This window comes from Hemiscyllium ocellatum, chromosome 24 (assembly GCF_020745735.1).
Source record: "Hemiscyllium ocellatum isolate sHemOce1 chromosome 24, sHemOce1.pat.X.cur, whole genome shotgun sequence".
NCBI classification, from domain to species: Eukaryota; Metazoa; Chordata; class Chondrichthyes; order Orectolobiformes; family Hemiscylliidae; genus Hemiscyllium; species Hemiscyllium ocellatum.
The window spans coordinates 42,097,808-42,121,989 of NC_083424.1; positions in this window are offsets into that span (position 1 = coordinate 42,097,808).

Genomic DNA, 24,182 nt, shown 5'->3' on the forward strand with positions numbered 1-24,182 from the left:
TGGATAATGGATGGCATGGAGCCGTCCTTATGTGTCGAATGCCATTTGACTTTAGGAAATACTCAAATTCCCTGATGTTAAACGATGGCCTGTTGTCTGTGACCAACACTTCCGGGACTCTGTGAATTGCAAAAGATGTTCACAGTTTTTCTATCATTGTCCCCATGTTGATAAATGAACGTTATGCAAGTCCAGCCGCTTTGAGTGGGTGTCTCCAATGATGAAGAACATTGGGCCCATGAAGGGACCTGAGTAGTTGATGTGTAACCGAGTCCAGGGTATGCCATGGCCATTCCCCTGAATGTAGGGAAGCTGCTGGCAGTAACTTTTGTCCTTCTTGGCCCACCAATGTATGTCTGCATCCAATCCTGGTCATCAGACATAGCATGCTCATTTTGGGAAGCCCTTGGATGACCCCGGTGGCTTTCAGGCAGTGCCTGGTGGTGACCTTTACTCAGGACAATAAAACTGCTGCTCCCCAATGATAACATGCCATTCTCGACTGTGATCTCTGGGTACGAAAAAAAAATCATTTCTGGTTGTGATGGTCCATTAGTTTCCCCCATCACCACCAGCTGTTCCAGTTTTGCCAGGATTGGATCTTTCTGCATCCAAAGTCTCATATTGTCAACTGTGACTGTCCATAAGATTTAAGATCATTACGTACTCTTCCTTTGGTGGTACCATCGCTGGTGTGTCTGCCAGCGGGAGGCAGCTCAATGCATCTGCATTCATTATTTGGTTCCTGGATGGTATTCCAACTTGTAATTATAGTATTAGAGGCCACTGGTGAATGCAGCCTGAAGTTATGGGTGACACAGCCTTGTCCTCTTTGAGTAGACCCAGCAGGGGTTGGTGATCCGTTATTATTACAAAGTTACATCCATAAAGGTATTGGTAGAACGTCCTGACTCCAAGTATGACAGTCAACCTATCCTTCTCTATCTACACTCCGTATTAGCCAAAGACCTGGATGCCTACGCTATTGGGCATTCCTCTCCTCTGGGCCACTTATGAGCTAATACTACCCCAATGCCATTCGGGAGGCATCGCATATCAATACCAGATCTCACTTGGAATCATAGTGTGCCAACCCCTTAGAGGATGATAGTTGTTTCTTCGTTTGCCTGAAAGATATGACTTGACTACAAGTCCACTTCCATGGCTAACCCTTTTATAAGAATCGATGCAAAGGTGCCTGGATAAGAGACCAGGTTATGTATGAATTTTCTGTAATAACTTACCAGCCCAAGGAAAGACCTTAGCTCCAATACAGACATGGGAGCCAGGGCACATCTGATCACTCTCATTTTATCTTCCAATGGGTGCAACCTGGTCTTGTTGACTCTGTAGCTGAAGTAGGCCACTTAGGGTGCCTGGAAAACACATTTTTCCCTCCCAAAGTGTACACCCATCTGGGGGAAATGTCTAAAGACTATATCCAAATTCTCTAAGCGCTCCCAGGTCTTGCCAGTTATTCACATATCATCTAGATAAATGGCAACCTGGAGGAGACTTTATAAACGTTTTCCATCATCTGCTGAAAGTTGCACAGGCTGATGATACTCCAAATGGCAGTCACATATATTGCTACAAACTATTAATCTAGCATGCTCCTGGGAATCCTCATTTGACCGCAGTTGCAAGTTCGCATGGCTCATGTTCAGTTTTGTGAAGGACAGTCCTCATCCCACCAGTTTTGTGTATATGCCTTCTATGCAAGAAATTGGGGATTCATCCAACTGTGAGAAGAAGTTGACTATTTGTTTAAAATCCCCACAAAGGCGAACCCACCCATTGGGCTTCACAATCGATACGACGGGTGCTGCCCATTCCACACACTGGACTGGTTTGATCATTCTTTCGCTTTCCAGCCTCCTGATTTCCATCTCTACTTTTGCCCGAAAGGCAAATTGCACTGAGCTGTTCTTGCAGAATCACTGGATTGTTTTCTGGTCAATACGCAAGGTGGCCTTGGCTCCTTTGATAGTCCTTAGACCTTCCTGGAAAACTTCGAGGTATTCAATTAAGACTTCACTCAGGCAGCCATTGTCTAATCAAAAAATGTTGAGCTAATGCAGGTGAATCGTTCTCAACCAATTTTGCCCTTTAGGCTTGGGCCCGAGCTTTTTACCATAATCGGTGGGAACTGAACCAGCTGCTTCTCATCAGAGACCAGAACCGAAGTTATCCCCTTAATCTGTAAAGGTTCCCCTGGTATAGGTTGTCAATCTAGCCAAGGTCTTGTGCAAATGTAAGGGTTAGAGTCCAGAGCAAATTTTGTTAAAGACTAGTTCTCCAATCTTGAAACAGCCGCACCACTAGTGACCTCTTTTAAAACCAGATGACCACTTAATGTTTATTTTGATTGGTTCTGAGTTGGATGTTTAGATTCGATTACTTACAGTGTGGAAATAGGCCCTTCAACCCAACAAGTCCACACCGACCCTCTGAAGAGCAATCCACCCAGACCCATTCCCCTACACCTAACACTACGGGCAATTTAGCATGGCCAATTCACCTAACCTGCACATTTTCGGACTGTGGGAGGAAGCCAGAGCACCCAGAGGAAACCCATGCAGACACAGGGAGAATGTGCAAACTCCACACGGACTGTTGCCCGAGGTCAGAATTGCTCATTTCCGACAGAATATCCTACAACTCATATGCTCCACTTGTTGCATTTTCCAATGATTAAGCTTTGCCGGTTTGAAATCCAGTTGAGCTTCAACTAATAGGTGCTTTTGCATGGTTACATCATAAATCCCACAAACAAAACCGTCTCTCATTAAGGGTTAAACCAAAGTCACATAGAGTCATAGAATTATACACCACAGAAACAGACCCTTCAGTCCAACCTGTCAATGCCTACCAAATATCCTAAACTAATCTAGTCCCATTTGCCACCATTTGGCCCATCTAGATGTCTTTGAAATCTTTCCTCTCTCACCTTAAATCTATACCCTCAAGTTTTGAACTCCCCTACCCTGGGAAAAAGATCTTTGCTATTTACTCGATCCATGCCCCTCATGATTTTATAAACCTTCATCAGGTCACCCCAGCCTCTGATGCTCCAGGGAAAATCACCCCAACTTATTTAGACTCTCCCTATAGCTCACTTCCTCCAATCTCGGTAAAATCTTTAAGTCTTTTTTGAATTCTTTCAAGTTTAATAACATCTTTCCTAGAGTAGGGAGACCAGAATTATACACAGTTTCCTAAAGGTGGCCACACCAACATCATGTATAGTCACAACTTGACCTCCTGACTCCTATAGCCAAAGTAAAGACCAATGATGGCACGTGTGCCAAATGCCTTCTTCACCACCCAGTCTACCTGTGACTCCACTTACAAGAAACTATGCATCTGCACCCCTATATCCCTTTGTTCAGCAACACTCCCCAAGGTCCCACCATTAAGTGTATAGGTCCTGCCCTGATTTGCCTTTCCAAAATGCAGCACTTCACAACTTATCTAAATTAAGATCCACTTGCCACGCCTCAACCCATTGCCCATCTAATCAAGCTCCTGTTGTACACTTCACTGTGTCATCTACGTATTACTAACTATACCTCCTACATTCACATCCAAATCATTTATATCAATTACAGAAAGCAGTAGACCTGCAGAGCATTAGTGGTCACAGGCCTCTAGTCTGAAAAACATCCGTTTACTACTACCCTCTGTCTCATATCTTCAACCCAATATTTATCTAGTTTGCTAACTCCCCCTTAATTCTGTGATCTAACCTAGCGATCCAGTATATGATGTGGAACACCTTGCTGAGTCCATATAGACAACATCTACTGCTCTACCTTCATCAGTCTTCTTTGTCACTTCTTCAAAAAACTCAATTAAGTTAGTGAGACTTGATTTTCCACACACAATGTTTGTTGGCTCTCCTTATGTCTCTGCTAGTCATCTTAACCCTAGACAAGGTTAAGATACGAATCCTGATATGGATTCCCCTGGTTCTCAAATTGCTAATAAAACTGACAGCGTCTCAGACTTAGAGGAGACTTGGGATCATAATATTCCTTAACTAAATTTATCAACTTCTGAAAAACTTTAGTATCTGGTGCCTCAGGGAAAGTTAGGCTCCTACTGACTGAAAAAGTTGTGGGTCCACAAGCAGTCAGAAGAATTACTTGTTGTTTTTCATTTGCCCAAATGACCTTTGCCCATAGAAAACAACCCATTCTTTCCACATACTGGGCCCAGTTTTCGATGGCAGGATCAAACAAGTCAAGCTTCCAAAATAAAGTCATGACGCCAGAAATGCTTACCCCAACTCAAAGACGACTGTTGCGAATGAATTACTTCAGGAGTGTGCTTTCCTCTCATTGCCACTGAACTAATCCCACAGAGGCTGGTATCCCATCACCAAGTCACCCTTTATTTACACATGACTCCAGTACTGCCTCAGTCAGTGCCAGTTATCACAGTGCAGTATCTCTGACACTCCCCTTTTTATGTCAGCCAGGGCTCCCTGATTGGACCACGTTAACAGCCCCAATCAGAAAACTCATATTCTATGAAGTCCACCTAGCTGACCTTGTTATGATCAAAACACCTTCCACCTCTCTATCTCTCTTCCCTCCTTTAAACCACCTCTAAAATCCTATCTCCTTGACCCAGCTTTTGTTATTTTCAACGAACATCTCCATACGTGGCCCTTGTTGAAATTTGTCTGACATTGCTCCTGTGAGGCATGCTGGGTCCTCTTACTATGTCAGAGGCATTTCATAAATGTAGATTATTGAATGTTTCTGACCAACATGCTATAACTTTCTCCGATCTTTAAAACCTCCAAGAAATCTGGATTCCTCCATCTCTTAGCTATTCCCCCATTACTCTGTCCCGCTGGATTCCTTCAGCAGTTCCTGACCTCCTCGGTAAACCTTTCTGCCTCCCCAACTCTCCCTCACCCTTAGAGACAGCGGCAGTTTTGACCAAGTTAATGGTCACCTGTCCTTTGATCTGCCATATTTTTTAGCTCTGTCTGATTATGATCCTGCGAAACACCTTTTTTTTGTTTTGTTATGTTAAAACCTGCCAAATGAATGCAAGTTGTTGTTAGCACAGCAATTTGTAAACACTGTCTGCCTGCAAATGAATGTTTGAGGTGGGGTCACTGAGCTGAGAGAATATTCATGTATAAAAGATGGCGTGCCTTATTGAGGTGGAACAGAATATACCAACTTGAATGAACATGGTTGAATTTTTGGAGAGAGGGCAGCAGTGAGTGAGATCTGCACACACAAAGCAAAGATCGAGTATTGAGCATGGGGCAAGTGCAGAGTATAGGATAGTGCAGGCTCAGTGCCAAGTGGGTTAAATACATGGATTGGAATCTGGGTATACTGCAATGCAATATAAATAGCTAGCTCTCAGTTAGGAAGGAGTCAGCTCGATACATGGGAGTGGAGGGCCATCGGGTGTGAAACTACAGACCAACGAGTTTCTCGTAATCAAACCTGATCTTAAATATTGCTGAATGACCTAAGAACCATATCAGTGTTGGAGTTTAACATTTCGACAGTGATACTGAACCATAACTAAAAATGGAATGTGTACGTGGCACATTAAACATGGCTCTTGTAACATACACACAAACGCAGTGCCTCAACGCTTACAGTAATCCACACCCCTGAGGTTTACCCCTCCCAGCTTCATTAAACTGTTAACAATTCAATTCACAATGGACTGCTAATGCATGGGAACCAATACACAGGTGGGCTTCCCATTGTTATAGTGTCAGGGTCAAATGCCAAGAATAGTGCAGAGGGTTACAAAAACAGATTGTGTATCTGTAGAGAGGTGTTTCCATCAAAACCAGCACCTACCACTTGCGGGAACATGGGGACTGATTGCAAAATCCCACTCGGCCTCCCTAAGTGGCTTCTTAATGAGCCATGTTGGTAGCAAACACGTGGGAGCCCAGACAGCATCCAATCGTGGCTGTGTAAACACGCCTTAGAGGCAAGGTGGTGCTGGAGAAACAGCACACTTGGTGACAGAACTGGAAACCATAGTTACCGGGGCAATGAGGGTTGGCTATATCATAAAAAAGAGGGTTCACCGACTCAGCCACAACGCGAAGACGCTCACTTTAAAACCACACACTCGGGAAGTATTGATATTCCCAGTCCCACTGCAAAGAATTTTTTAAAAATTGTGGTTTAAATTTGCATTTCCTAATGGCTGACACTGCAAGAGCACGACCTGCTGAGCAGAGAGGAAAGTCCAAGTCAAACTAATCCAGTGGATTTCCCATTTTCATTGTGAGTTTAGTGAGAATTCTCTAATGTTATTGTGCAGAAACAAGCTACTCAGCCCATCCATTTAGTGGCTGAAACAACTTGAAATAACTTCTCATTCACTCAGCGTTAAATGCTCCTTTAATCCAAACAACACTTCTCATTTCTTTTTTACCTTTTATTGGCAAAAGAAGCGAAGGCATCACGAGGGAATGGTTTCTCGTGCAAGTGAGTGGTGTGGATGTGGCATGGACTGCCTGACGATGTGGAGGAGAGGCGTTCAAAATTGAATTAGATTAGTATCCGAAGAGGATGATTGTGCAGGAGGGTTCCGGGGCGAAGACTGGGAAATGGCATGGGGTAGACTGCTCACTTAGAATGGGCTGAATGGCCTCTATATCTTCCAGAACCATTCCTTGATTCTATTTATAGAATCTGCTGCAAAAACAGTGTCTGTGGCAGAAGATCACAGTCTCAATCCAGTTTCTGTGTGAAGGAGTGTCTCCGACATCCTTTTAATTCTTTATTTGCACTTATGCTTCTTATTTCTGCCTTACAATGTGCCAGAAAGAACCAAATCACGAATTTATAGGAATGACCATATCCAACAGGTTGACCTTTGTTTTCTGAACTGCAGTGCAGACTACTTTGAGCATAAGTTGCTTACATCTTCAAATGTTAGCCCTGGTAACATCCTAATGAACCTGGAAGACCGTGTTCACACATTCTTCTTGAACTGTGCTGAGCAAAGCTGTACACAATGTTCCAACTTCAGCCTCAGTGAGATCTTGTATCAATTGAACTTTATATCCCTGTTTTTAGTCCTCTCAATACAAAATCAGGTGTGGATGAAGGATAAAGGTTCCCCACAACATTAGAACAGAATCCATTGGGCTGTCTGTCATGAGCCACAATCCAATCCAAATGTCTCCCCTCATGGGGCATGGGGTGTTGTTGTCAAGGCCGCCATTTTGTTGTCCACTCCAAACTGAGCTAGGTGGCTTGCTGCATCATTTCAGAGTGCAGTTAAGAATCAATCACACTGCTGTGGGTGTGGAGTCACATGCATTCCAGACTGGGTAAGGACAGCAAATTTCCTCTGCTCAGCAACTTTGCTGAGATGAGCTTTGTTGTTCCAGATTTGTGAATCGAATCCAAATTCCACCAGCCGGTGGGGTCAGAGTGGAACACGTGCCCTCGTACATCTATCTGGGTCTCGAGATTATTACTCCAGTAACTTTCTCCTACTACTACCTCTCGTAACACCCCCACCTCTTCACTCCCCCAAAGCTCGTCCACTGTCAGCATTAGATTAGATTAGATTACTTACAGTGTGGAAACAGGCCCTTCGGCCCAACAAGTCCACACCGACCCGCCGATACGCAACCCACCCATACCCCTACATTTACCCCTTAGCTAACACTACGGGCAATTTAGCATAGCCAATTCACCTGACCCGCACATCTTTGGACTGTGGGAGGAAACCAGAGCACCCGGAGGAAACCCACGCAGACACAGGGAGAACTTGCAAACTCCACACAGTCAGTCGCCTGAGGCAGGAATTGAACCCGGGTCTCTGGCGTTGTGAGGCAGCAGTGCTAACCACTGTGCCACCATGCCACCCACTAAGTGGTGGAATACTCCCCACTGGCCTGGATGGGTGCAGCTCCAACAATACTCATGTAGCTTGACACCATCTAAGACAAAGCAGCCCCCGCTTGATTGGTACCACATAAGCATCTGCTCCCTCCACCACCAACAGTGGCAGCAGTGTCGATGCACAAGATGCACTGCAGATACTCACCAAGCCTCCTCCAGCAGCACCTTCCGAACTTGCCACCTCTACTAACTAGCAGAACAAGGGCAGCAGGCACATGGAAAACCACTGCCAACAAGTTCCCCTCCAGACCACTTGTTATCCTGACTTGGAAATGTATCACCATTCCTTCACTCTCATCGGGTCAAAACCCTGCAACTTCCTCTCTAACAGTACTATGGGTCTTAAGAAGTGGAACAGCTCATTGCCAGTTTCGCTGCATCAGTCAGTGATGGGCATTAAATACCGACCCAAAGAATGATGCACAAATCCCGAGCAAAAATAAAAGGTCTTTTAATTGGTGGTTGTTGTTTGGGATCTTATGTACAAATTGACTGCCATATTTCCTTCCAGTTTATCAGTAACTGTGATTCAGAATAGTTCCTTGGAGCTGTAGTACTTCGGGATCTCAGAGGTGTCAAATAATTAAATTTCTTTGTTTCTAATTAAAGGCACTGGGTATTGGTCAGAAATATACTTGACATCGTCAGAAATCATACAACACCAGGTTATAGTCCAACAAATTTATTTGAAATCACAAGCTTTCTGAGCGCTACTCCTTCATCAGGTGAAATGTAGGGTTCTAAGAACTTTGTGATTTGAAATAAACCTGTTGGACTATAATTGGTGTCATGTGACTTCTGACCCAGTCCAACATCAGCACCTCCACATCATACTTGACATTGCACCGCCACCTTGTGGCGGTAATTGTAGGAAGCTGACTGCAGTGAGTCACAGTTCAGTGCTTAGTTGTGTCACTCAGCAACAGTTAACAATAGATTGGAGTTTGATCAGCTGTAAAGCCTGACCTATGTTTTTAAATACTCATATTATCCTATTCTATTCATATTCATATTCATAAGTGAATTGGAAATAATTGGTACACACTGTTGTGGTTCTGTTCGCCGAGCTGGGAATTTGTGTTGCAGACGTTTCGTCCCCTGTCTAGGTGACATCCTCAGTGCTTGGGAGCCTCCTGTGAAGCGCTTCTGTGATCTTTCCTCTGGCATTTATAGTGGTTTGTATCTGCCACTTCCGGTTGTCAGTTCCAGCTGTCCGCTGCAGTGGCCGGTATATTGGGTCGGGGTCGATGTGCTTATTGATTGATTCTGTGGATGAGTGCCATGCTGTTCTCTGTTTGGCTTGTCCTATATTAGTAGTGTTGTCCCAGTCGAACTCATATTGCTTGTCATCTGAGTGCGTGGCTTAGTATCCTTCGATATCCTTAGTAGCTGTCCTTCGAGACTTGAGTCAAAAAATCAAAAAGCACATCAGACTTATCACAAGATCTAAAGGGTAACTTATTTATTCAGAGAAATAATAGCATTTCTACTGAGCTTGAGTTTCTGTCTGTATTCTGAACTGAATATACAAAAGGCAGATTTCACTCCCACAGCAGTGCAGTACTTCTCATTATCTATGTTGTTACAGTCTCACGAAGATTGGTGGTGGCAGGTTCACTGGTCAGTGAGTAATAATTACTATCAGTAAAATAGTAACGTATCCTTTATTACTCACATCACAACCAGCTCTTACCAGATTTCAATGTTGCAGTAAAACTCATTAACAGCATTTATCCTCCATTTTCCTCCTTCTCTTTCCTTCTCACTATCTCTATTGACCTTTTCCTCTCAGTTCTATTTTTATCTCTCGTTCTATCTTGTGATGTATCCCTTTCTCTTTCTCCTCCATCTTTCAAAATCATTCTCCCTCCCACTTTCTCTCCTTTTCCTTGTCTTCCTATCTCTCCTCTTACCACCCAAATCCTCCTCCCCTCCCCTCTCTCTCTCTCTCTCTCTTTCTCTATCTCCCTGAGCTGCAAGGGGCTCAGCTGGGTCCAGTTAACATAGACGATGCTAATAAGCTCTCAGTGCGATTTTGTTTCCCTGCAGGGTAACTGGATCAGCCTCAGGGGCAAGGAACTGAGAATGCAGCAGCTTTCAAATGGAGCTGACAGCACTGCCTGTTCAGTCAACTGGATCTGGAGATTTCATCTGTAAAAAAGCACAGATGTATTTATTTTATGGCTTTGATAAATTGTCACTTGTAGCGAGGTACAACAAAAAGTGGATAACGTTGCCACATTCCTGTGCCATCTCGGACCAATGAATGAATATATCTTAAATGGTAAATGGTAAAATACTGAATAGATTCATATTAGACTGATGTTATAAAACTAAAGCAACTTCATCTCTCCCTCGCCATAGTCTTCACTCTCTCTGCTCCTCTAGTCACTGCTGTCCGACATGATCCTGGGGTCCTGGCAATCTCTGGCAATTTCTCCAGTTTCCTCATTTCCCCTCCCCCCACCTTGTCTCAGTCAAATCCCTCGAACTCAGCACTGCCCTCCTAACCTGCAATCTTCTTCCTGACCTCTCCGCCCCCACCCCACTCCGGCCTATCACCCTCACCTTGACCTCCTTCCACCTATCGCATCTCCATCGCCCCTCCCCCAAGTCCCTCCTCCCTACCTTTTATCTTAGCCTGCTTGGCACACTTTCCTCATTCCTGAAGAAGGGCTTTTGCCCGAAACGTCGAATCTCCTGTTCCTTGGATGCTGCCTGACCTGCTGCGCTTTTCCAGCAACACATTTTCAGTCCTGGCAATCTGCTCCTTTTTACCACCGCCGGTGATATCATTTGCACATCTGCCGTCTCTGAGGTTGTCCTCTCTCTGAGACAACCAATGGGGTCCTGGCTCCAAGTTGACCAATAGGGTCCTGGATCATCTTCCGACGCTGCCACCCGAGCTAGAGCGGGGATGGAGATACACAGGACCTCGGTCTCCCACAGGAGGACATCAGGAGGAGGCTGCCAGGCAACAAAAATGACAAAAAAAAGCCTTACCAAACGGAAAAGGCAGTCATGAGGATGTGGCAGAATCTGTTGCATGAGCCAGTAATGGCTGAACTCTGTGCTCAGGAGCTAACTCTGCTGCCCGCTGTTGCTGCCATCTTGGTTAAGGAGATGCGCATGGGGAGGGCAGCCATATTTGGGGAGAGGGGTGTATGGCAAATATGGTGGGAGCTGGCCAATCTGAGCAGTGACTTTTCCTTCCAAGTGGCAACAAATTTTTAAAAAACAATCATTTATTGGGTGGATGAAGAGAACTGTCAAAGGTGAAGATCACAAAGACAGGGTATTTGTGCAGCAAACAATCTACTCCCATAACGTGGAGATGCCGGTGTTGGACCCGGGTGTACAAAGTTAAAAATCACACAACACCAGTTCATAGTCCAATAGGATTAATTGAAAGCACTAGCTTTTGGAGCGCCGCTTCTTCATCAGGTGTTTGTGATCCTTCATCAGGTAGCATTTGTACTCCCATAACAGTGAATACAGTCCACAAAACATCACATTCCCCCCTCTACCTTCACCTCCATCAGCTCCTTGTTTGTTTACGTTGGCAGTAGTTTAGAACCAGAGCTGGCCCTTACAGAGATGAGGAGACTGAATTTCTCTCCAAGGGTTGTATGACTTTGGAAGTCTTGATCTCAGAAGGCGGTAGAGGTAGGGTTCATTAAATATTTTTAAGGCCAGGGTAGAAACATTCTTGCTCAGTGACAGAATCAAAGGCTATCAGGGGTAGATGGGAATGTGGAATTCCAAACACAAGCACATTGGTCATGATTATATTGAACAGGGGAGCAGGCTCACGGGGCTGAATGGCCTACTCCTGAACCTAATTAGTGTGTTCACATGTTTGTATAAAGGGATTGGCCTCCAATCGTTCATATAGTGTCAGTATATTTTCTCACACCAACTCACAGCAAAACTCCAAGAACTGTCTGTAAGCTTTCCACTTACTCTCCAATCAGACCAGGTGACATCTGGTGACAAACCACAAAAGGGGTGGGTTTAATGTGTTAGCTGACTGTCTGGATCCTGCTGAGCACCTCCCTCCCTCACCCCCCCCCCCCTCCATCTTATGGAGAAGAGTGACAGGAGACAGGGAGATAGAGAAATGCTCATGAGACTCCCTGCTGTTAACTTGGGACTCCCACAAAGGTCTCTGTCCCAGCAAGGAAATGGCTGTCACCCATCAAGGATAGAGATGAAGGGTTTGGATTTATATAGTGCCCTTCCAAACCTCAAGGTCCACCCTTAAGGACTTTATATCCAACATTTGAAGTATAGTCACTGCTTTAATGTACAATTTTCTGCTTAAAACTAATGTCTGCAATGTTTTATGCTGTACTATAATTGCTGCAATGATTAACTTGTAACTTTGTTCTTTCATTCCATTTTGCTCTTAAGATTCTGTGTCTAGGTACTTGTACCTAAGATGGCACCTTGTGTGGTGACATTGTACAGATCAATATCGTTAATGCAAATTTGCTGTAATGTGATTAATTGGGAACACTGTTTCCAAATCACAGAGTTTTAAAGCGTGTTTTAACACAATTCCAGTCCCATTAGTTTAAGTGGTGCTGCTATTACGCAATTTTCTTTGATTAGATTATATTACTTACAGTGTGGAAACAGGCCGAAGGGTCCAACAAGTCCACACCGACCCGCCGATGCGCAACCCACCCATACCCCTACATTTACCCCTTAGCTAACACTACGGGTAATTTAGCATGGCCAATTCATCTGACCCGCACATCTTTGGACTGTGGGAGGAAACCGGAGCACCCGAAAGAAACCCACGCAGACACGGGAAGAATGTGCAAACTCCACACAGTCAGTCGCCTTAGTCGGGAATTGAACCCGGGTCTCAGGCGCTGTGAGACAGCAGTGCTAACCACTGTGCCACCGTGCCGCCCACGCAGAACGTGGAATTGCACGAGAACAGAACTAGAGCAGAACTGACTCCAAAACAACCCTGGTTATCCCAATAATCAATTATCCAAACAATCAGTTTATCGAACAATCAGTTTTCTGAATAAAATACTCCCTGCCCGTCTCGTTCGGATAACTGAGGTTGTTCTGTATACACTTTTCACTGTACTTCTGTAGTTAGGTACACGTGACAATAAAATCAAAATCAAAAAATATGGTGATCAATTTCATAAAAAAGCAAGTTCCCACGACAGCAACATGACAGATGAACAGAAAATCTGTTGGCCAGGATATTGGGGAGATGGCCCCAAGTCTTCTTCCAGGTAGTGTAAGCAGTATACCTGTTGCTAACTGAGCCAATCTGAGGCACTTTGACTGAGAGAAACCCACCATCCAAATGGGTTGGAGCCAGGGCCACGCAGGCTGGGGTGAGGGACAGGTCGAGAATGTCCAAGAGTCAAGGCCTCAACCTTTCTCCTGGCTGCGATCACCTGTTCCAGCTTCACCACTTGTTTTCCCGGAGCGTCGGAGGCTGAGGGGAACCTTACAGAGGTTTATAAAATAATGAGGGGCATGGATAGGGTAAATAGACAAGGTCTTTTCCCTGGGGTGGGGGCGAGTCCAGAACTAGAGGGCATAGGTTTAGGCTGAGAGGGGAAAAAAATTGAAAAGGGACCTAAGGGGCCACAGTTTCACACAGAGGGTGGTGCGTGTATGGAATGAGCTGCCAGAGGAAGTGGTGGAGGCTGGTACAATTATAACATTTAAAAGGCAATTGGATGGGTATATGAATTGGAAGGGTCTGGAGGAATATGCGCCAAGTGCTGGCTAATGGGACTAGATTAGGTTAGGATACCTGGTCGGCACAGATGTGTTGGACCGAAGGATCTGTTTCTGTGCTATACCGCTCTATGACTCTATCAGTGTACTCACAATCACCGTTCCCTGTTCATTACATAGGGGTTCCCTTGGGGAGATGAAGATACAGAGATGGGGTAGAAGGTCACAGAAATGTAGAAAGAAAATAAAGCAGCCCCCTCACATTAACACTCTCCAAGTATTCCAAACCCTGCAAACACCAGTCCAGCAACATGGGAGTTAGATTTCTGTAGAGGAGCCAGACAAGCATCAAGAAGAGAAACAAAAGATTGGAACACATCTCAAGTTTCACAGATTGATTGTTTTGAGTCCTCAAAGCTCCCCGTCTCAGAGTGAAGGAATTGAATTAACATGAAGTGGTTCTCAACTGAGGGACAAGGACAGCCTGAATAACAGATTCATTCCTGATGAAGGGCTCCGGCCCGAAACATAGATCTTCCTGCTTCTAGGATGCTGCCCGACCTGCTGTGCTTTTCCAGCAACACACTCTCAACTCTGATCTCCAGCATCTACAGTCCTCACTGTCTCCTGAATAACAGCAAACCTGAATCAAGGTTTCCTTTAGGCTTATCTGCTCCCTCTAGTGGACACTGTGACTATCACGGTCTGTATGGACTTCAAGGCATCTGTTCACGTTTCTCCATCTTCTAATCTCTCAATCATATTGCACCATGGGTCTGGTAGGTTCAGTGCAACACGTACCTGCTCACTTTGATGATATCAGGAGGACTGGGTAAGGCAGTAAAAAAGGATCTGGTGTGAGACAGACCAAAATCTAAGTTTTCTTTGTTCTAATGTAGAGCCTGTAACCTGTAAATAATTACAACAAATTTACTCTATAGGACTCTTATAAGTCCAGAAGGTGGCTACTCTTGCACACACTATACCTCATAAGCCACTAATGCACATTTAGAAAATAGAGTTACTAGCAAACACATTGCGTTACACCATTAACTCTCTGTAGGTCTGTGTGTGTGTGTGTATGTTTCTGTATGTGTGTGTGTGTTTGTCACTGTGTGTATGTGTCTGTGTCCATATATGGAGATAGTGAGGACTGCAGATGCTGGAGATCAGAGTCGAGAGTATAGAAAAAATCTTTCGGATTTTTCTGATGAAGCGCTTATGCCCAAAACGTTGATTCTCCTGTTCCTCAGATGGTGCCTGATGTGCTGTGCTTTACTAGCACTACATTCTGTGTCTATGTATGTGCATCTGAGTATGTGGGGTTGTATGTGTGTATCCTATGTTGTGCATATGTACATGTACTTCTGTGTGCCTGTATGTGTCTGTGTGTATGTGAGTGTGTCTGATTGTGCCTGTATATCACTAAACAGTGTCTCTATTTTGCTATAAACAGGATTACGATTTGGTTATGTCAAAAGAAATCATCCCTTAAGTCATGGAGACCTCCATTAGTTTAAAATTTCGCTGAAGGTCCCACCTATGGAGATCAAAGAAATAATTGCTGAGGCACTTTTCAGCCTGCAGGACTCAACAGTGAGTTCAGTCACCACAGCACAAGGCTAGATACAGAGCAAAGCTCTTTCTACACTGTCCCCATCCAACACTTCCAGGACAGGGACTGACACAACTCCACAGTTTGCACATGTTTTCTCTCAGTTATTTTCAATGATTCGCATGTGCTATTAGCACCTATTTTGAATCTATATCGTTCCTCTACTACCATTAGCATTCTTTTTGTCTTTTGTTCTGATCGCCCTCACTCTTTGTCCCACTCATTCTCCCTCCCCTTTTCTGCACTGCATGAAAACCATCAGTTTCCAGTCACTGGAAGAAAAGTAAAATCAGATTCAAACATGAACGTTGATTCTTTCATCTCAGTATCCAGTATCCACCCATTGCCCCCAGGAATGTGTGAATGATAGGCCAGGACAATATCTCATTTTAACTAATGCAAAGTACACCAGATGCTGGAAATCTGAAACAAGCAGAGAGAATGCTGGAAAAACTTAGCAGCTCTGGCAGCATCAGTGGAGAGAGAAGTAGGGTCATTATTTTGAGTTAGTCCTTCTTCAGTTTTGCATCTGTGCTTATTTAACTTAACGGCAGTGACTGTGTCATACTTGGGGAAAAGAACATTACTTACAATGTGGAAACAGACCCTTCGGCCCAACAACTCCACACCGACCCGCCGAAGCGCAACCCACCCATACCCCTACATTTACCTCCTTATCTAACACTACGGGCAACTTAGCATGGCCAATTCACCTGACTCGCACATCTTTGGGCTGTGGGAGGAAACCGGAGCACCCGGTGGAAACCCACGCAGATACGGGGAGAACGTGCAAACTCTACACAGTCAGTCGCCTGAGGTGGGAATTGAACTCGGGTCTCTGGCGCTGTGAGGCAGCAGTGCTAACCACTGTGCACCGTGCCGCCCACTCCGTCGAAGTAGCTCCTTCCAGGAGAAACAGGATGAGAGGTAAAAATTAGTGTGAAATATTTGAATGGATTAAAATTCTGTCCTTTGGCAATTGACTAGAATCCCTCATTCCTGCCTACACACATTAACAACAGATGTGACTTAACATATAGGTCCACGGGCTTGTTTACAGTTGAGGTGCAATGCCTAACATGCCTGGTTAAATGCCTTGAAATTTTACAAGTAGAAAAAAGGTAGCATGCTTGTAATGTATGTGACTGCTATTTTAGTACTGAAGATATCTTGTTAGAATAACCTCAAGACGTTGTTACTACTGTTCAAATGGGACTGCAATCAAAGCTGGAGTCCTGAATCTCCTCTCAGGAAACAGAGGCTGAAGCTTATGATCAAGTAGAGCCAAGGCATCCTTGTATCTCTGTCTGTTCAGAATCCACACTGTGCATTCCCTGCCAGTTTCACAACTAACATTTAGAATTATATAATATAATCAAGCAGTGTCAGCAGGCTTCAAGATAAGGAAATCATTCTTGACAACTTTACAAGAATTCTTTAAAGCCGTAACAAGCAGGGGTGACGTAGTGGCGTAGTGGCTGGCTCTGCTGCCTCACAGCGCCAGGGGCTAGGGTCCAATCCCAGCCTCAGGTGACTGCATGGAGTTTGCAAGTTCTCCAAGTGTCTGCCCCAGGTCCCCTCCAGCTTCTCTGGTTTCCTATCACAGTCCAAAGATTCGACGGATTGGCCTCACTAAATGTGGGGTTATGAGGATAGGATGGGATGCTCTCAGAAGACTTGATTGTCTGAATGACCTCTTTTTGCATTGTAGAGATTCTATGACCCTGAGTATACAGTAAGCGCAACATCTTGATTTCTGCAAGGTATTTGGTGAGGTACTTTCATGATAATACTTAATAAGATAAAATAAGAGCCCATGGTGTTGTGGGTAGGATATTAGCATGGAGAGAAGATTGGCTAACCAATAAAATACCTGGACTATTTGAAATAAGACCTCATAATGATAACTCGGCTTCTCTCTCCACAGATGCAGCCAGACCTACTGAGTTCCTGATTTGTTTCAGATTTCTAGCACCCACAGTTCTTTGTTTTATAATGGAAGACAGGGTTGGGATAGGGTGAGTATTTTCTGGATCATAACCTGTAACTAGTCGAGTGCCACCAGGATCAGTGCTGGGGCCACAATTACTCACAATACAAGTTTGCAGCTGACACAAAAGTAGTTGGTAATGCAAGTGATGAGGATGACACAAAGAGTCTGCAGAGGGATGTAGACAGAATAAATACGTGGGTAAAGTGTTGGCGGAATATAACCTGGGAAAATGCACTTTACCAGGAAGAATAGGGAGCTGAATATTACTTCACTGCAGAAAGCTGCAGTACAGAGGGTTTTCAGGGGTCCACATACATTAATGGCAAAAAGCTAGCACCAAGTTCAGCAAGTAACAGGAAAGGCATGTCTTGCTAAAGCTGTGAAAGGCACTAATTAAACTACAGCTGGAATACTGTGAACAGTTTGGCCCTCTTATCTAAAAATGGATATACTGGCCATTGGAGGCAGTCCAGAGAATGTTCACTAAGTTGATCCCAGACACACAGGGACTTATGAGGAGAGGTTGTCTAGATTGGTTCTGTACTTATAGAGTCATAGAGTCATAGTGATGTACAGCATGGAAGTATTCCCTTCGGTCCAACTTGTCCATGCCGACCAGATATCCCAACCCAATCTCGACCCACCTGCCAGTATCCGGCCCATATCCCTCCAACCCCTTCCTATTCATATACCCAACAGGATGCCTCTTAAATTAAGCAATTGTACCAGCCTCTACCACTTCCTCTGGCAGCTCATTCCATACATGTACCACCCTCTGTGTGAAAACTTTGCCCCGTAGTTCTCTTTTATATCTTTCCCATCTCATCCTAAACCTATGCCGTCTAGTTCTGAACTCCGCCATCCCAGGGAAAAGACTTTGTCTATTTATCCCATCCACGCCCCTCATGATTTTATAAACCCCTCAGCCTCCGATGCTCCAGGGAAAACAGCCCCAGCCTGTTCAACCTCTCCCTATAGCTCAAATCCTGGCAACATCCTTGTAAATCTTTTCTGAACCCTTTCAAGTTTCACGACATCTTTCCGATAGGAAGGAGACCAGAATTGCACGCAATATTCCAACAGTGGCCTAACCAATGTCCTGTACAGCTGCGACATGACCTCCCAACTCCTGTAGTCAATTTAGAAGAATTAGAGATCTTCTTGAAACATACAATATTCTTAGGGGTATTTGACAAGTTACTTCCCTTGTCAGACAGTCTGGGGCTAGATGGCCTATTCTTACAGTAACAAGTCACCCAGTTGGGATAGAGTTGAGGGGAATTTCTTCTCTCAAAGAAAGTGAGTCTGTGAAATTCTTTACTGCAGAGGGCTGTTGAGGCTGGGTCAAGACTGATATAGATAGATTTTAATCAGTGAAGGAATTAATGGTTATGGGGAAAGGCAGAAAAGTAGAGTTGAGTTATCAGATCATAACCTCATTTGATGACAGAAAAAACTCAATGGGCTGAATGGCTTAATTTTGACCATATGTCTAATGGTTATGTGGAGAAATTAAATGATGCATCATTGAGACTGAAGAAAACAGACAAAATGTGTCATAAACAGGATGTTTGTGTTCTCTTGTAACTGTTTGTAACCAGCTTATTTTACATAAAGGTCTTTCTTACCTTTTGAGTCTTGCTACTAGATTCAAGAAGGTAATAAAACAGGTGGATGAGGGTAAAGTGGTTGATGTGGTGTATGTGGATATCAGTAAGGCGTTTGATAAGGTTCAACATGGTAGGCTATTGCACAAAATATGGAGTTTTGGGATTGAAGGTGATTTAATGGTTTGAATCAGAAATTGGCTAGCTGGAAGAAGACAGAGGGTTGATGGGAAATGTTCATCCTGGAGTTCAGTCACTAGTGATGTGCCGCAATAATCTGTATTAGTGGTTCTGTTCGCCGAGCTGGGAGTTTTTCTTGCAAACGTTTCGTCCCCTTTCTAGGTGACATCTTCAGTGCTTGGGAGCCTCCTGTGAAGCGCTTCACAGGAGGCTCCCAAGCACTAAAGATGTCACCTAGAAAGGGGACGAAACGTTTGCAAGAAAAACTCCCAGCTCGGCGAACAGAACCACAACAACGAGCACCCGAGCTACAAATCTTCTCACAAACTTTAATCTGTATTAGGGCCACTGCTGTTTTTTCATTTTTTTCTACATGATCTGGATGTGGGTGTAGAAGGATGGATTGGTAAATTTGGAGATGACACTAAGGTAGGCAGAATTGTGGATGGTGCTGAAGGATATTGTGGTTTACAGAGGGACATAGATAAGCTGCAGAGCTGGGCTGAGAAGTGGCAAATGGAGGTTAATGCGAAAGTGTGAGGTAATTCACTTTGGAAGAAGTAACAGGCATGCAGAGTAATGGGATAATGGTAAAATTCTTGACAGTGTAGATTAACAGACAGATCTCGTTTTCACAGGTCGGCACAACATTGAGGGCCGAAGGGCCTGTATTGCACTGTAACATTCCATGTTCTATGTTCCATGTTGTTGGATCAAGACCCTGTGAAGACTTGAGCACAGAACTAGGTTGCCACTTTGGTGCAGGACTGAGGGAGAGTGGCATTGTCAGAGATGCCATCTTTTGAGTGAGATATTAATAAAAAGTTCCTATTTGTTTGGATCAGATGCGAAAGGTTCCATAATAGTTTCTGCAGAAAAGTAAAGAGGTGCCCCACTATTCCACCAAACATTTCTCCCACAAGCAACTCTGTGAGAAGCAAATGATGCATTATTCATTGACATGTTGCTCATGGATCTTTTCTGTGTTCTGTTTGACTGTCATCTTTAACTATCCAACAGCACAAATGCAACGGCAAAATAATTCGCTGGACAATCTGAAGATATGAATGGAATTATGTAAATGTAGGCATTATTTGTCTTCCCATTTTTATAAATATTCTAATCATTGGATGGCTAAGAAAATAGGAACATAAAAGCCTTCATTTTGGATTCATTTTAAAAAAACAAACCATAGGCATCATTCTATTCCAGTTTTTGAACAGCCACTATCAGTTTGTGCTCAGTCCAGTTCCGTCGAATAAAATTGTAGTGGACTTTCCAATGTGCTTAATGAAGGAGCTGGGGAATATGATCTGATTAAAGCTCTTGGCTGTGTTTCATGTTTTAATCAGCTTCCAGTTGCCCAATTCCAACATAAATCATCCAGGAATGTTCATTGTCGTCAGAATGCTTTCCAGCCACAAATCACGGTGTTTGTTCTGCTAACCACATGGAGTTCCTGTTTATTCTTCAATGTCCCCAGTAAAAAACAACACACACTGGGCGAATGCAATAAAAGTCAGGAATAAACTAAAAATGCCACTTACTTTAGGAGAACAACATTTGGTGATTAAACCCAGAGGTACAGAAAAGGCTGAGCTCAGATTCGCCTCATTCTATTTCAAGTTGGTCAATCTTACCTGAGGTGACAGCCCAAGCGCCATCATTGTCCTCAGTGTTTCCATTCCTGATTGTTACCCAGTACCTCTTTCTAAAAGTGCACATTCTTTGTGAATCGAAGAGATGAATCTCGGGTGTTGAGCTGCCCATTGTGTGTCTGTATAATTATCGTGAGTTCCCATCATGTGATTAGAACATAGAACATAGAACAATACAGCACAGAACATGCCCTTTGGCCCACGATGTTGTGCCGAACATCTAACCTAGATTAAGCACCCATCCATGTACCTATCCAATTGCCGCTTAAAGGTCGCCAATGATTCTGACCCTACCACTCCCACGGGCAGCGCATTCCATGCCCCCACCACTCTCTGGGTAAAGAACCCACCCCTGACATCTCCCCTATACCTTCCACCCTTCACCTTAAATTTATGTCCTCTTGTAACACTCTGTTGTACCCGGGGAAAAAGTTTCTGACTGTCTACTCTATCTATTCCTCTGATCATCTTATAAACCTCTATCAAGTCACCCCTCATCCTTCGCCGTTCCAACGAGAAAAGGCCGAGAACTCTCAACCTATCCTCGTACGACCTATTCTCCATTCCAGGCAACATCCTGGTAAATCTTCTCTGCACCTTCTCCAAAGCTTCCACATCTTTCCTATAGTGAGGCGACCAGAACTGCACACAGTACTCCAAATGTGGCCTAACCAAAGTCCTGTACAGCTGCAACATCACTTCACGACTCTTGCATTCAATCCCTCTGCTAATGAACGCTAATACATCATAGGCCTTCTTACAAGCTCTATCCACCTGAGTGGCAACTTTCAAAGATCTATGTACATAGACCCCAAGATCACTCTGTTCCTCCACCTGACTAAGAACCCTACCGTTAACCCTGTATTCCGCATTCTTATTTGTCCTTCCAAAATGGACAACCTCACACTTGGCAGGGTTGAACTCCATCTGCCACTCCTCAGCCCAGCTCTGCATCATATCTAAGTCCCTTTGCAGCCGACAACAGCCCTCCTCACTGTCCACAACTCCACCAATCTTCGTATCATCTGCAAATTTACTGACCCACCCTTCGACTCCCTCATCCAAGTCATTAATAAAAATTACAAACAGCAGAGGACCCAGAACTGATCCCTGCGGAACTCCACTTGTAACTGGGCTCCAGGCTGAATATTTACCATCTACCACCACTCTCTGACTTCGACCGGTTAGCCAGTTTTCTAACCAATTGACCAAATTTCCCTCTATCCCATGCCTCCTGACTTTCCGCATAACTCTACCATGGGGAACCTTATCAAATGCCTTACTAAAATCCATGTACACTACATCCACTGCTCTACCTCATCCACATGCTTGGTCACCTCCTCAAAGAATTCAATAAGGCTTGTAAGGCAAGACCTACCCTTCACAAATCCATGCTGGCTGTCCCTAATCAAGCAGTGTCTTTCCAGATACTCATAAATCCTATCCCTCAGTACCCTTTCCATTACTTTGCCTACCACAGAAGTAAGACTAACTGGCCTGTAATTCCCGGGGTTATCCCTATTCCCTTTTTTGAACAGGGGCACAACATTCGCTACTCTCCAGTCCCCTGGTACCACCCCCGTTGACAGTGAAGACGAAAAGATCATTGCCAACGGTACTGCAATTTCCTCTCTTGCTTCCCACATAATCCTAGGATATATCCCGTCAGTCCCGGGGGACTTGTCTATCCTCAAGCTGTTCAAAATGTCCAAAACATCTTCCTTCCTAACAAGTATCTCTTCTAGCTTACCAGTCCGTTTCACACTCTCCTCTTCAACAATACGGTCCCCGTCGTTCGTAAATACTGAAGAAAAGTACTCATTCAAGACCTCTCCTATCTCTTCCGACTCACTACACAATCTCCCACTACTGTCCTTGATCGGACCTACCCTCGTTCTCGTCATTCTCATGTTTCTCACATACGCATAAAATGCCTTGGGGTTATCCTTGATCCTATCCGCCAAGGATTTTTCATGCCCTCTCTTAGCTCTCCTAATCCCTTTCTTCAGGTCCCTTCTGGCTATTCTGTATCCCTCCACTGCTCTGTCTGAACCCTGTTTCCTCAACCTTATGTAAGCCTCCTTCTTCCTCTTTACTAGACATTCAACCTCCCTCGTCAACCAAGGCTCCCTCACACGACCATTTCTTTCCTGCCTGATAGGTACATACATATCAAGGACACGTCGTATCTGCTCCTTGAAAAAGTTTCACATTTCCACCACATCCTTCCCTGACAGCCTATGCTCCCAACTTATGCTCCTCAGATCCTGTCTTACAGCATCGTAATTTCCCTTCCCCCAATAGTAAAATCTACCCTGTTTGTGCGCACCTATCTCTCTCCATAACCAAGGTGAAAGTCACAGAATTGTGGTCACCATCACCAAAATGTTCACCCACTAACAAGCCCATCACTTGTCCCGGTTCATTACCGAGTACCAAATCCAATATGGCCTCCCCTCTGGTTGGACAATCTACATACTGAGTTAGAAAAGCTTCCTGGACACACTACACAAACACCGCCCCATCCAATCTACTTGATCTAAAGAGCTTCCAATCAATATTTGGGAAGTTGAAGTCGCCCATGACTACGACCCTGTGGCTTCTGCACCTTTCCAAAATCTGTTTCCCAATCTGTTTCTCCACATCTCTGCTGCTATTGGGGGCCCTATAGTAAACACCCAACAAGGTGACTACACGTTTCCTATTTCTGACTTCAGCCCATACTACCTCCAAAGGCAGATCCCCCTCAAACTTCCTTTCTGCAGCCGTTATACCATTTCTTATTAGCAATGCCACACCCCCTCCTTTTTTACCACCCTCCCTAATCTTACTGAAACATCTGTAACCAGGAACCTCCAACAACCATTCCTGTCCCTCATCTATCCATGTTTCCGTGATGGCCACAACATCGTAGTCCCAGGTACCGATCCACGCCTTAAGTTCACCCACCTTATTTCTGATACTCCTTGCGTTGAAGTATACACACTTGAGCCCATCTCTGTGTCCGCAAGTATTCCCTGTCAGTGCTACCTTCTCCACAGCCTCCCTACATTCTTGGACGTCCTGACAAACAGCTAGCTTACTTGCTGGACTACAAGTCCGGATCCCATCCCCCTGCCAAATTAGTTTAAACCCCCCCGAAGAGTGCTAGCAAACCTACCCCCCAGGATATTGGTGCCCTTCTGGTTCAGGTGCAACCTGTCCTGTTTGTACAGGTCCCACCTTCCCCAGAATGCAGTCCAATTGTCCAAATACCTGAAGCCCTCCCTCCTACACCATCCTTGCAGCCACGTGTTCAACTGCACTCTCTCCCTATTCCTTGCCTCACTGTCACGTGGCACCGGCAACAACCCAGAGATGACGACTCTGTCTGTCCTAGCTTTTAGCTTCCAGCCTAACTCCCTGAGCTCTTGAATGACCTCCCCACCCCTCTTCCTACCTATGTCGTTGGTGCCAATGTGTACCATGACTTCTGGCTGCACACCCTCCCCC